At 41.3% G+C, this 14,056-nt stretch overlaps 1 pseudogene; it reads left to right on the forward strand.

The window, feature by feature from the left end:
• Positions 1–14,056, forward strand: part of LOC113424399 (uncharacterized) — a 30,158-nt pseudogene that overhangs the window by 14,256 nt on the left and 1,846 nt on the right.

Raw genomic sequence — 14,056 nt, forward strand, 5'->3', positions numbered from 1 at the left:
GTTGGTTCTTAATTGGTGTGTTGTAAGAAGGGGCAATGCTGACCTCAAATTAAGAGTGGAAGAATGTACAAGTAGTCCTCAACTTATGACCACAATTGAGCCCAAAATTTGTTGTTAAATGAGAAATTTGTTAAGTGACTTTTGCCCCATTTTATGACTTTTCTTGCCACATTTGTTAAGCGAATCACTGTAGTTGTTAAATTAATAACATAGTTGTTAAGCGAATCTGGTTTTCCCCATTAACTTTGCTTGTTAGAAAGCCGCAAAAGGGGATCATGTGATTCTGAGACACTGCAACCATCATAAATGTGAGTCAGTTATCAAGAATCCAAATGTAAACCATGTGATCATGGGGATGCTACAATGGTCATAAGTGTGAAAAATGGTCATGTCATTTTTTTCAGTGCTATTGTAACTTTGAACAGTCACTAAACAAACTGTTGTAAGTTGAGGACTACTGTAGTTTCCAAATTTTAATCAAGCAGTATAACATGGAGTTATTAATAGTAATCTCTCTGCATTTTCTTTTTTTCTATAAGATTTTTCTCCTATTCTTTCACCTTACTTTCCTTTCCTTTAGATCAAGATTCAGTTTCTGTCTCTATTGCAAAAGGCTTTTAAGTTTTATATTTAGCAAAACAAATTAAGGATCAAAAATTGGAAATTTACTTGATAAATTGGATTTAAAAGAAGTTTTAAGTATTTGTACTGGGGCTTTTTAATGTCTGTGAAATGTCAACTTCTACCATGCGGATTAAAAGATGGAGAAAAGTTAAGAAATAATCTATTTCCACGCAGTTTAGCATATTAACTAAATTGCTCTAAACCATCTAAATTGCTCTGCAGAGGATGCTACTTCTTCTGTTCTCCATCTGAAGTTGGCACACTTAGAAGAAAGAAATACTTATGGGCAAATACTGTTTGTTGACTTCAGTTCACAATCACCCTTCAGCATCTAGTAGACAAACTGGGCCTTTTAGGCTTCGGTATACCTTTGTGCAACTAGAATCTTGACTTTCTTATTGATAGGCAAGTTGGCCAATATGGGCAAGTTGGGACTAATATTTTGCACACAATTTGCTTGAGCACAGGTTCTCCTCATGGCTTTGTCCTAAGTCCATTGTTGTTTACCCTGTTGACCCATGACTGTTGTGCTAGGTTTACCATTAATCATATCGTGAAGTATGCAGATGATACAACAATAGAGAGCCATATTCAAGATGACAATGAGCTTGCTTACCGCAAGGAAGTAGATGGTTTAGTGACCTAGTGTAACAAAAACAGTCTCATTTTAAACATAGGAAAAACTAAGAAATTATTGTTGATTCAGTAAAGGCAGCACAGCTATACACGTCTATTAATGATTCACCTTGTGGAGGTGGTTAGCAGCATCAAGTTTCTGGGTGTGCAACTAATGAGTAGGTTAGCTTGATCACTCAACAGTGAGACACTACTGAAGTGGGCTTAGTAGTGCCTACATTTTCTGTGTCACTCTAGTCCTTACCACTTTCTATAGAAGGACGATGGTAACCATCCTTTTATATTGCCTTACTGTCTGGTTTGGAAGCATTACTGCTTCAGATAGGAAGGTAGTGCAGAGAGTGATACAGATGGCAGAAAAAATCATTGGTAGTTCACTTCTTCTATTCAGGATATAGCATATAAGCGATGTTTGAGCAGAGTTTGCAGGATTGTCTCAGATGCAACACATCCTCTTCAACTCTCTCTCTCTCTATATATATACTGTGTTAGAATGTTTTTTTTCTTCATTGGGAGTCTTGGTCTGTGTTTATTGGTCTTGGAGTTTATATATATATATATATATATATATATATATATATATATGTATGGTGTTCGGCTTGGTTCGGTATTTTCCCACGTCATTGTAGTTGTTCTTTTAAAGTTGTAGCAACGTTTCAGCAGAATCTCATCTGCCATCATCAGGCTTCTGTATTCTGTAAGTACCGCATGAAAACTTAAGAAAACATATATATATATATATATATATATATATATATATATATATATATATATATATATATATATATATATATATATATATATATATATATTCTGTTATTCAGCTTTGTTTGGGTATTTTCCCATGTCATTGTAGTTGTGCTTTAAAGTTGTAGCGTTTCGCAGCATCTCATCTGCCATCATCAGGCTTCTGTAGCCTGTTCAGAAGCCTGATGATGGCAGATGAGATTCTGCCGAAACGTTGCTACAACTTTAAAAGCACAACTACAATGACGTGGGAAAATACCTAAACAAAGCTGAATAATATATATATATATCTGTGTGTGTGTGTGTATGTGTATATGTATATGTATATATAATTTCTGGTATATATTTATGTATGTATACAGCATGTGTACGTGTGTCTTATGTATGTGTTTGGGTAGGTATACACTTTCTCTTGAGAGCAGACAATAGAATTTCATTTTTTAATGTGGGCTGGTGTGCTCGTAGTAAAAAAATGACAAAGTTCTGCTCTCCTCTCCTCTCCTCATTTCATCTCATCTCATCTCATCTCATCTCATCTCATCTCATCTCATCTTACATTATCTTAACGCAGCTGGGATTTCTAATGCACATTTCTAATATGATTTTCTCTCCTTCAAATATCTTTTGTTTGTTTAATGAAGGTTTTTAAAGACTAGCCTCCATTCCTTGATCTAACTGGTCCCACTTCTTGAAAATCCACACAACAACAACTGTCTCTCTCTTTCTTTTTCACACTCATACACTCATACACACAGACACCCTTCCTACATTTTCCTCCTCGCTCTTTCTCTCCAGCAGCACCTAGACAGAGTGAGAAGACATTAAAAAAAAAGGAGGTGGGAGAAAGGGGAAAGCTCTCTTGTGTTCATTTAGTTTTGAGAAATCCTCTCCCCCCTCCTTTTGCCCAGTGTGTGGCAGGATCAGGTTCTAATTTCTCACTTCTTGACCATGACCAGCAAAAACACTTGCTTTTCCTCACCTATCGCATCTCACCCAATGCTGAAGTTTTTGAGATGTGAAGGCCTTAGCGTTTTCCCATGTGTTTCTGTATGTGTAAATCATCTGGAAGGCTGTTGAGAGGACTGATGTGGAGGTTAGGGTTAGTGTCTAACCCGTTTACTCAAAATTAGCCAGGCTTTTTTGCCCCTTCTCTTGTCTCCCTGTGATTGCAAGATTCTTCCTTTGAAGACCTATCATTTGAAGAAACTGGGAATCAGTAGCAATTTTTCTCATTATTATTTGAAAGTAAATATTGGCTGTGCAGTATTTTGCAACCATATGGCAAAGCCAGATCTGCTTGTTATTAACCTTGTCATTTTGCTGGGGCTGGGGGGGGGGGGAAGCAGCCTCTTGAAAGCCTGAGAAAGAAAAGGCCCTGCCCCTGACCACCATTTCCCTCTGCTATAGTTTTTCTCCTCTTCTTGCATACACATCAAACTAGCATTCCCTGCCTTCCCGAGCCTGAGGCCGCCCACCCCTCGGTGTACAGATTGGATGTGCGTTTAAATGACCCACATAGCCAAATGGCCATGGAAAAGTATCCCCCTGTGAAACGCCTGGGATGAAGAGGTGGGGGAAGAGCACTGGCAGCAGAGGAGCACCGGTGGAGACAGCTGAGTAAGAATACCCATGTTGGGTCAGCAGTGCTGGAGTGCCCGAGAAGAAATGGGCATGTTAAGACATCCATGTTCAATTGTCCTAGACCCTTCCTAGAATTTAATTCATGTATGCAGTTCTGAAAATCCCTACTCTGATAACTACAAATCTTGTATCAGATGAACAATCACTTTTCTTGTATTATTTTATCATCCAATGAAATGCCAGACATTTTTAATATGTATTTTAGTTTTCTAGGATTTGCAGTTCCAAACTGGGGGCTCAAAAGAGGAACTGAATCAATCCCTTAGGATGAGTAAGAAATAAAGATAAAAAAATAAATGATAGGATTTGCTGGGCAACATTATTGGATAATTCTTTCTTTGGAATATTACTTCAGGATGCACATATATGATCCCATTTAGCTGAACACTTAATCAGAAAGAAATATAGGTTTGGCCCTTTCCTCTCTTAGTTCTTGGCATAATTTAGAAACATATTAATTGAATTTTAGCCATTTATTTATTATTCTGTGATTCTGAGGCTTTAATAGATTGTTTGCTCATTTCAATCATAGTTTTTTTTTCTCCCTCCAGGTTCTTCCTGTGTCTTCCCATTTGTCTTTAATGGGAGGCCATATTCATCTTGCACTAGAGATGGAGCCATTGATGAGCAGCTCTGGTGTAGCACAACATCTAATTATGACACAGATGGCCTGTGGAAGCACTGTGTTCTTCAAGGTAAGTAATCCAGAATCCAATCAGAAATGGATAATCCAGAACTCTGCTATCTTCTTCTCTGGGCAATAGTTTATAGGTTAAATTTGAACAACTGGCTCATGTCTTCTAAGCAATGTATGAAATATAGCATTAACATCACAGAAGATAGGGCCACTGTTTGGCATTGTTATAAGCCTCTCATCCCCAGGCCTAATCCCTAGTGTTCTGAAGTGTTATCATGATAGTTGGCTGGAGAGAAGAGCAACAACATTGTCATTAGATAAAAGTAGTTGCCTCTACAACAGATGCTGGGATTTGGTATCAGTGGCACCACAAATTGCTGGAAAATGCAGTGGTATGTGCCAAGGAGTCTGTACTATGTTCTCTAAACTCATCTTAGATCTGATGAGAAAAAATGCCCAATTGGCAGCACTCAAATGAAAAATTATCTGCTTGAGTGTAATACTTTTATGAATAAATGGAGAGGCAGCATCATTCTTTCATCTCAGGTACTAAAAGGTGCCAGACCAACTCTCAAAAAGTAGTCAGTTCATGTAATTTCTAAATCCAACTGTTAGATCTGGAGGAGTGGGCGCAAGGAATGGAGACGAGGCATCGAATAGTGACTCAACTCTTTATTAGTGACTTCAGAAAGAGAACAACACGCTAGGGCAACAGCAGCTCCTTTTATAGAGCTGGCTGCTGTCACAGTGTCCAATGATTCAAGTTTGCTGCGCTGGAAGCGTCCAATCAGCGGCGACCCGCTATCAGCCAATCAGACTAGTCGGAAACGACCAATCACGACCTGCTAACTGCGGGACAATGAGAAGTGCAGGATTACGAGCCTGCTGCGAAAGTAAAACTATTGGGATTTAAAACCAATGCGTTTGCTTAGTTCGTAACACCCCTCCCCCCTAGGTTCCGTCTGAGGGGTGGGGTGATGTATTCTTCCAAATAGGCAGGTCGTTTCACCTGTCTACTCGATTTGCGTTGCTCCACCGGTCTTTTCTCTGGCTCTGGTTCCGGTGTGCTGCGTGCTGGACTTGATGGCAACGATAGTCCAACCTCTTCGCTGGGTGACTCGGGGTTGTCATCTCTGCTTCCGTCACGGCTGTCATTTGGATTCCTTGGATTTGCTTCAGTTGCAGTACTGCTTTGTGGCGACGCGATCCCCTGGCTTGGTTCTCCTTCGGCAGGTGAGTATCCCCAGGTTGGTTGTGCTGGTTGCTGGTTTTCGCTTACCGGGTCGTATGCTAATTCTCTTCCGGTCCCTTCGGTTTCCCTCCCCCCCCCCGGTTGGAAATTCAGGGCTTGTGATGGGGGTAGGTGCTAGTCGGGAGCGAAGTTGGTCGATGTGGCGCTTCCACGTTTTCCCGTCATCGGTTTGTAAATGGTAGGATCGAGGGCCCATAGGTTGGGTTACGGTAGCAGGGACCCACAATGGGTTGCCGGAATTTTTTTTTGCAAAGACTAGGTTGCCTACCTTGAATGTGCGACACCTGCTGCTGGACCCCAGGGGTTTTTCTGGCATGTAGGCAGGGTGTAGGCGATCAAGATGTGAGCGAAGTTTTCGACCCCTGAGTAGTTCGGCTGGGGTTCTGTTTGTGGTGCTGCTTGGGGTGATATGCTGTAGGAGAAGCATCCTGGTCACCTTGTCATCGATGTCCCCATGTTCCATCTTGTGTACCGTTTTCTTTATGAATTGGACCATGCGCTCAGCCCTGCCATTGGCTGCCGGGTGAGCCGGTGAAGTTAAAGCGTGGCGTATTCCTCGGTCAGCTAGGTACTGTTCAAATGCCAGAGCAGTGAACTGGGGGCCATTATCTGAGACCAGGACATCTGGCAACCCGTGCGTAGCGAATAGTCTGTTTAGTTTTTTGACAACTGCTTCTGTGGTGGTGCTCTTCATTTTGTGGACCTCCAGCCAGTTGGAATAGGCGTCTACTGTTATAAGAAATGTGTGCCCCTTGGTGGGTCCCGCAAAATCGATGTGGATACGGGACCAAGGACCTCGAGCTGTTTCCCATTCAGTCAGTGGGGCTTTTGGTGGAGCTGAGCGAGTTTCCTGACATTTGGAGCAGGTGGCCACCCAGGTCTCTATTTGCTTATCTATACCTGGCCACCATGCATAGCTCCTTGCCAGTGCCTTCATGCGCACGATGCCTGGGTGTCCATCGTGCAAAAGTTTTAGAACTTTATGCTGTAGTCTCTCTGGAATGACAACTCTGTCTCCCCACAAGATGCATCCTTTTTGGGAGAAGAGTTCTGTCTGTCAGTTTTTGAACAGTTTAATGATGTCACTGGGTTCGTTGTCAGGCCAACCTCTTTCCACCCAGCTGAGGACTCGTGCCAGACAAGGATCTTTCTTTGTTTCTGAGGCGATGTCCCGTGCAGTCAGGGGTGGTGACGGAAGAGTTTCTATTTGTAGTGCAGCTAGGGTTGGAGCTGGGTCGCTTATGACTTCTGGAAGCAGAGAACGGCTCAAGGCGTCAGCGTGGGGAATGGCTTTTCCGGGGCGGTGTAGTAGTTGGTAATTGTAGACAGCCAGAAACTCTGACCAACGTGTCATCCGGGGTGATAAAATGTGGGGAGTTGGTTTGTCTCCCGCTAAGATGCCAAGTAATGGTTTGTGATCAGTGATTATGGCAAAGGGTCTTCCGTATACATACTCATGGAATCGTTTGATCGCAGACACGATAGCGAGAGCCTCTTTATCGAGTTGGCTATAGTTTCTCTCAGTTTTAGATAAGGTTCTTGAAAAAAACGCAATAGGTGCCTCAGTTCCGTTTGGCAGGACGTGGCTCAAGATGGCTCCTACTCCAAACGGTGAAGCGTCGCAGGTGACAGTTAAAGGTAAAGTCTCGTTATATTGCATTAATACAGCATCTGAAGTTAAAAGGTCTTTAACTTGCTGAAAGGCTCATTCTTCCCGGTGTCCCCAGATCCAGGATGCCTTCTTGTCGAGGAGCCTATGCAGGGGCTCAGCAACGGTTGCTTTCTGGGGCAAGAAGATGTTATAAAAATTAATGAGTCCCAGGAAGGCTTGGAGATCTGTTTTATTCCTAGGTCTTGGGGCGTTTTTTTATGGCAGCTAGTTTTTTCTCAGTAGGGTGAATTCCTTGTTTGTCAAGAAGGTACCCCAGGAATTCAACCCTCTCAGTACATAGTTGGCACTTGTCTTTCTTGACCTTCAGGCCAGCGTCTTTGAATTTCTGGAGAACCATTCTGAGTCATTTTTCTAATAGGCTTCTAGTGGGGGCAGCTATCAAGACATCATCGAAGTAGGGCACAACCCCTTTTATGCCCTGTAACAGTCTCTCCATCAGGCTTTGGAAAATGTCCGGTGCTACGCTTACTCTGAATTGGAGTCTATTACACTTGAATGCACCCCTGTGCGTGACTATGGTTTGGGCTTCTGCAGTCTGTGCATCTACGGGCAGTTGCTGGTACACCTGGGCTAGGTCCAATTTTGCAAATATTTTTCCACCTCCCAAGGAATGAAGGAGGTGTTGGACCACCAACATCAGGTACGGGGTAAGCGCTCTGCTGAAGCGCGTGATTTAGGGTGGCCCGGTAGTCCCCACAAATTCTTAAGGATCCGTCAGGTTTTCTGGGGGTTACAATTGGGTCTCCCATCGGGCGTGGTCAATCAGTTCCAACACGCCCTGTGCTATTAATTTGTCCAATTGTTCATCAATTTTTGGCTTGAGTGCAAATGGCACTTGACGAGGCTTAAGGCAAATGGGCGCAACATCAGGGTTGAGATTAAATGATATGGGGGATCCTTTGTACTTGCCTAGTTCCTCGGTAAACACGTCCTGAAATTCCTGGACGAGGGCCGCTTCCCAGTCATCGCTTACGGTCTGGTGTATGCCTGCTAGTTCAATTCCTAGCGGCACGAACCACTGCAAGCCTAGCAAGCTGGGTCGATCTCTATCGATGATGGTAAGAGGAAGAGTTGCTGTGTGGTCTTTGAAAGATACTTGGACGTGGCGGCAACTGGGATTCTGTTCCCTTGGTAGTCCTTTAATATGATTTTTTGAGTGCTGAGGTCCTGGCAATGGATGTCAGGGATCAGCTGTTTGAGGGTTTTCCAGGAGATCATTGATAAGGACGACCCGGAGTCGACCTCCATGATACATGGTTGATTTGCAATGGTGACCTTCACTCGGACTTTCCTTGCATCCAGGGATGAAGCGTGGCCGATGGTGATGGTTTGATGGGTCTCTTCTCATCTAGTTGAATTGGAGGGTGCTCTATTTCTGTAGTGGTAGTGGCTCCATTGGTTGTTTAGGCGGTCCTGGGTCATTGGTGGGGTGCCTGTTGCCTGCCGGAAATTATATTCTCTTCGGTTTGGGCTGGATCCTCGTTTGCTTCTGCATACTTTTGCGATGTGGCCCCTCTTTCCACAGGAATGGCAGAGTGCGTCTAGGAATTTGGAGTCTGACCGTGGGTGATTACCCCCGCATCCAGCACATTGCTGCAAAGAATTAGGGTTCCGCTGGTCTCGCTGGTTGCGTTCTGACCTGAGGCGGTTGACCTCCTCTTCCTCGCTTTCTGATGAGGATTCGAGGTCTTCATGGTGGGTGGTTGTTGTGTGCTTCTCAGCGAAAGGCATAGTGTCACTGGCGAGTTGGCGGTGCGGTGCGTTGGCTCGGCGCATTCGAGCGGCCGATTTCCTGGTTGCTTCTGCTGCAGTAGCCTCGGCTATGACATCTGCGAGGCCAATGTCCCCCTTCGCCATAATTTTGCTCTGGGTCGTAGGGTCTTCCAGGCCCAGAACGATTCGGTCTCTCAAGGCTTCCTCGAGGTTTGCGAAGCCACAGAGTCCCGCCAGGTTCCTGAGATCAGCGATGAAGTCTCCAACACTCTCGCTTTTCTGTTGGTCCCTCTGGTAAAACTCGTGTCTTCTGATGAGTGTTGGTACCGCTGGTGCATAATGGGCCCAGAGGATCGGCGCGAGGTTGTCCCAATCCATTGTCTTGACTTCAGCCGGTTTCACAAGTGCTTTTGCCATTTTGAAAATGGCAGGCCCGCAATGGGTCAGGAATACAGCTCGTTTTTTGCCAGGCGTAGCATCTTTTAGATTGTTGGTCTCCAGGAACATCTGGAACCTGTCCATATACGAGTCCCAGTCTTTGTTAGCCGGGTCAAATGGAGCGGGTGGTATGGCGCTGCTGGTCATTCTGTTGCTAGCGGGTGCGCTCTTAGCCACGTGCTCTGCTTGGTGCTCAGCGAGTGTTCAGTCAGCTCTATTGTCTCCGCATCCCACCCTCGTCACCAGTGTTAGATCTGGAGGAGTGGGCGCAAGGAACGGAGACGAGGCATCGAATAGTGACTCAACTCTTTATTAGTGACTTCAGAAAGAGAACAACACGCTAGGGCAACAGCAGCTCCTTTTATACAGCTGGCTGCTGTCACAGTGTCCAATGATTCAAGTTTGCCACGCTGGAAGCGTCCAATCAGCGGCGACCCGCTATCAGCCAATCAGACTAGTCGGAAACGACCAATCATGACCTGCTAACTGCGGGCCAATGAGAAGTGCAGGATTACGAGCCTGCTGCAAAAGTAAAACTATTGGGATTTAAAACCAATGCGTTTGCTTAGTTCGTAACACCAACAGAGATCAGGAGAGACAAAGGATAATTTGGCCTTAAAAAACAAGTAATCCTGTCGTAATTCAGAGTCTGAGTAGTGGAATATTCTAACTGAAAAATCCCGAAATGTAGAAACTTCCGGACTGATTTAACAAATTATTATTATTATTATTATTATTATTATTATTATTATTATTATTATTATTATTATTATTATTATTATTATTATTGTTGTTGTTGTTGTTGTTGTTTGTAATTGAAAGATTCACAGTCTAAAACTGATGGGAACTTAATAATTCAAGTCTAACCAAGGACCTAAGAACTATTAAAGTGGTATCTAGGAATATAAGTAGTTCCAAGCAGGGTGGAAGGTTTTTTTTTTTTTTGTAAAATTAGGGATTTGGGTATGATAATTGCAATAATTTCAGATATTGAGTTAGTCTTTTAGGTATTGTTCTATGTGCTCCACTGATGATTTGTATAACAACAGATTTCTTTTTCTGTAAACGTCAATCTGCAAGTCCTGGGTTTTGTAATTTTTTTCCACTGTTTTTCCTCAATCCTAGCATCACCAATATAGCAGATTCAATGAACTAGATTTTTTTCCTTTTAAATAATTGTGCTATTAGTCATGTTATTAGTAAGATGTCTCTTTGTTTGGATTTTAAAGTCTCATATGATCTTAACCCACTCATTTTTCTCAAACCTTCTCAACCAGACAGTCCCCAAAGTTTTTGCTACCTTTGAATCCAAAGCTCTGACAAAATTGTCAATAAATAATTTTGGAAACTTGGTCGTGATGTTGTTTGTAATCAGTTTGTGAAATTTTGCTTCAGCAGCTGATCAAATGGTCAGTTGTTTCATCAATTTCACTACAAAAGCAACATTTGCTATTGTTTATTACATGTTGAATTTTTGCCTTCATTAAGTGAAGTACAGTTAGTTCGCAAATCTTGTTTTTGAGCCACTAGAATAAATTCTTCAGTTTCTTTCTTTAACACTCTTGATTTGATCTTAACCAACTCCATTTGTTTTTTTTAAATCAGTTTTTCTTCACATAAGTTTAAATTCATTTATTTGCCTTTAGATCACTCAGTTGACAATGATGAATGGAAAAGACAAGATATAGAATTGAATATAGGAAATATATAAGCAAGCATAATTCTTAGCTATCTCTTGTTCACCTTTCTTTTCATCTACATCTATTCTTTCCATGTTTTCAGAGCATGGAGGCAATTCTGGAGGCAAATCCTGTGTGTTTCCCTTTGTCTACAAAAACCAGACATTCTACACATGTACCAAAGAGGAGAAGGGAAGATTCTGGTGTGCCACCACAAGAAACTATGACAAGGATCTTGAGTGGAGCTATTGTGCTGACACCAGTAAGAACAAAATATTGGATGCTGTAATTATTTGTGTTACAGAGGGATATAAGAGATCAAGATCTTCAAGACTCCAATTTCAAAAGCTTCTTTTCATTATTAGTTCAGGCCTGGGAGACTAAGTGTTTCTTCAAGAGTAAGAGAATACTAAGACGCACAAACTGTCTGCTAGAAAACATTTAGCAATGTGTGAAAATTCGTCTGCTAAAGTAATATGACTAAAAATGAATACAGTATAACTTGGAGAGAGAGAATGATTTAGATATTTCAGTTGCAAGAATTAATTTAGTTGGGCATGAAATTTTAAGAAAGAAAGAAACTGGCCTTAGATATGAAGGACACAAAGAATAATTAAAAAATTATTAGGAAATAGAAACCTGGTATTTGAGAGCAGAAAAACTTAATATATAAAAGTTGCAGCAAAGATTATAAGATAATGGCAGAGGGAAGCGGATCTTGCTTAGCCATGGAGTTTTGAAAGTGAAAGCAAACGAAAAATTGTGGCCTAATTTTCACACTCATAATTCTAATCCATATAAGAAATTTCTGATTGTATAGTAAATTGCGATTTGTGAGCTGGTCCCTATGATGTCCATTTTGTATAATCTGCCCTGATTACCAGATTTAATTATTGGGTTAATTCAGATGCTGATATAAACTTGTAAAGCCAAGGAGAGTAATATGTTTCCATTTGCAGCATTGAGCTCCCTCTCCTTCCTTCTTTATAGACTCTGGGGAAATGGGGGTGGAGGTGGATGAGAGGATGTTATTTTTTATGATGACAACTACCATGCAGAATCCTTGGTCCAATTAAATGTATCAAGCCAAAACATTCTGGGAAAGTGTGACTTTTCACAAAAGATTTTGATTGAATGTTCATTTGTTTTGGATTAATTGTCTTCTGGTTTCCAGTTCCTTTCCCAGAAAGGACGTGTTGCTGATATTCTTAATATTAATATTTGAGTTGTTACTTGATCTGTTTTAGAAAAGATAGAAAAAGATAGCAATATATATTTCTTTTTGCAAATAATGTTTTAGCTGCCCTGGATTTCTTTTTTATGATGTATATGTGTGTGTGTGTGTGTGTGTGTGTGTGTGTGTGTGTGTGTGTATGTATATGTATATTACGCACACATACATACACATATATACATACACACACACACACACACACATATATATATACTGTATACACTGTATATGCTGAATATACTGTGTGTGTGTGTGTGTGTGTGTGTGTGTATGTAACACTGGCTAGATGAAATTTACAACCCCCCCTTAAAAAGGGGGACATTTTCTTGTCTCTGTCTAAATATGCTTCTAAGAGGAAACTAATATTTGTTTCTGCACAGGATTAGATGCCAATCCTAAGGGACCCTGTGTCTTTCCTTTCATCTTCAACCTCACGTCTTATTCATCATGCACAACAGATGGGATTTCTAATAAAAAGCCATGGTGCTCCCTTACCAAGAACTATGATATTGACTTTCAATGGACCTATTGTGAACCTTCTGGTAGGATGGTGGCATGCAAAGGATTTATTGTCTATTTCTTTGTGCTGAGTGAGGTTATGTGTACATGAGGTTGGATAGTGGGGGTGGGGGGTTGGAGAAGGAGTAGAACATTAAGACAGGATCTTAAAAAATGAATGGATAATCTGAAGCAGGCACTCTGTTTTGTATAAGAGACTTTTTAAAAATATAAGAAATTATAGTTGTTACTTTGGACATAGGGCCATGAGAAAGCAGGCATATTGTTTTTGTGGTTCTTGGAACATATATTTTTTGGTTGACTTTTATATTTATTGCATGATCAGCACTTGAGATGTCAAGTTTGATGTGAATAAAGCTAAGTTTTCCATTCCTGTATAAAGGAATTATTCAGCTACAGAGGTTATACAGGTAGATCTCACTTAATGACTGCCCTGTTTAGTAATTGTTCATAGTCACAGCAGCACTGAAAAAATAACTTTATGACTAGTCCTTGCATTTATAACTGTTGCAGCATCCCTGCAGTCACATGATCAACATTTGAGTCCTTTGACACCAGTGAATGTTTATGACCATTGCAGAGCCTTATGGTCACATGATTGTCATTTCTGCAGTTCACAGCTCAGCTTCCCACAAATAGAATCAATGGAGAAGCCGACACAAACCATGGGCATACTGTGTGCCGCTTAAGGGCTGTGGATGATTTGCTTAACAACTGCAGTAGAAGTGGCATTATAAGTCCAGCTTAGTCGTATGATTAGTCTCTAAACAACTATATCACTTAGCAATAGAGTTGTGAGTCCCAATTGTGGTCATTAGGAGAGGTGCACCATATATATGAACATTTAGTTCTTCTAGTTATAAATGAGATGGGAGTAAGATGGAGAAAGAGAGAATTATTTATTTTGTTCAATACCCAAGTACATGGAGAAAGATAATTCCAACATAAAATAGATGATGAGAGTTCTCTGCTTGAATGCTCACTCAAATAGAAGAAAATTAGCTACTGGAATCTAATCACTACTTATACTCTGATACTGGATTAATCTACAAAGTCTTGGAGTTGGATGAAAAAAGATATAAATAAGTTTCTCCCTGCTATATACACACACACACACACACACACACACACACACACACACACACACACACGTGTGTGTGTAATATGTATATATGTCCATATGTACACTGCTCAAAAAAATAAAGGGAACACAAAAATAAGACATCCTAGATATGAATGAATGAAATATTCTTATTAAATACTT

The sequence above is a fragment of the Notechis scutatus genome, chromosome Z (genome assembly GCF_049901735.1).
Source record: "Notechis scutatus isolate UNSWTSFEM ecotype Mainland chromosome Z, rNotScu1.2, whole genome shotgun sequence".
Classification (NCBI taxonomy): Eukaryota; Metazoa; Chordata; class Lepidosauria; order Squamata; family Elapidae; genus Notechis; species Notechis scutatus.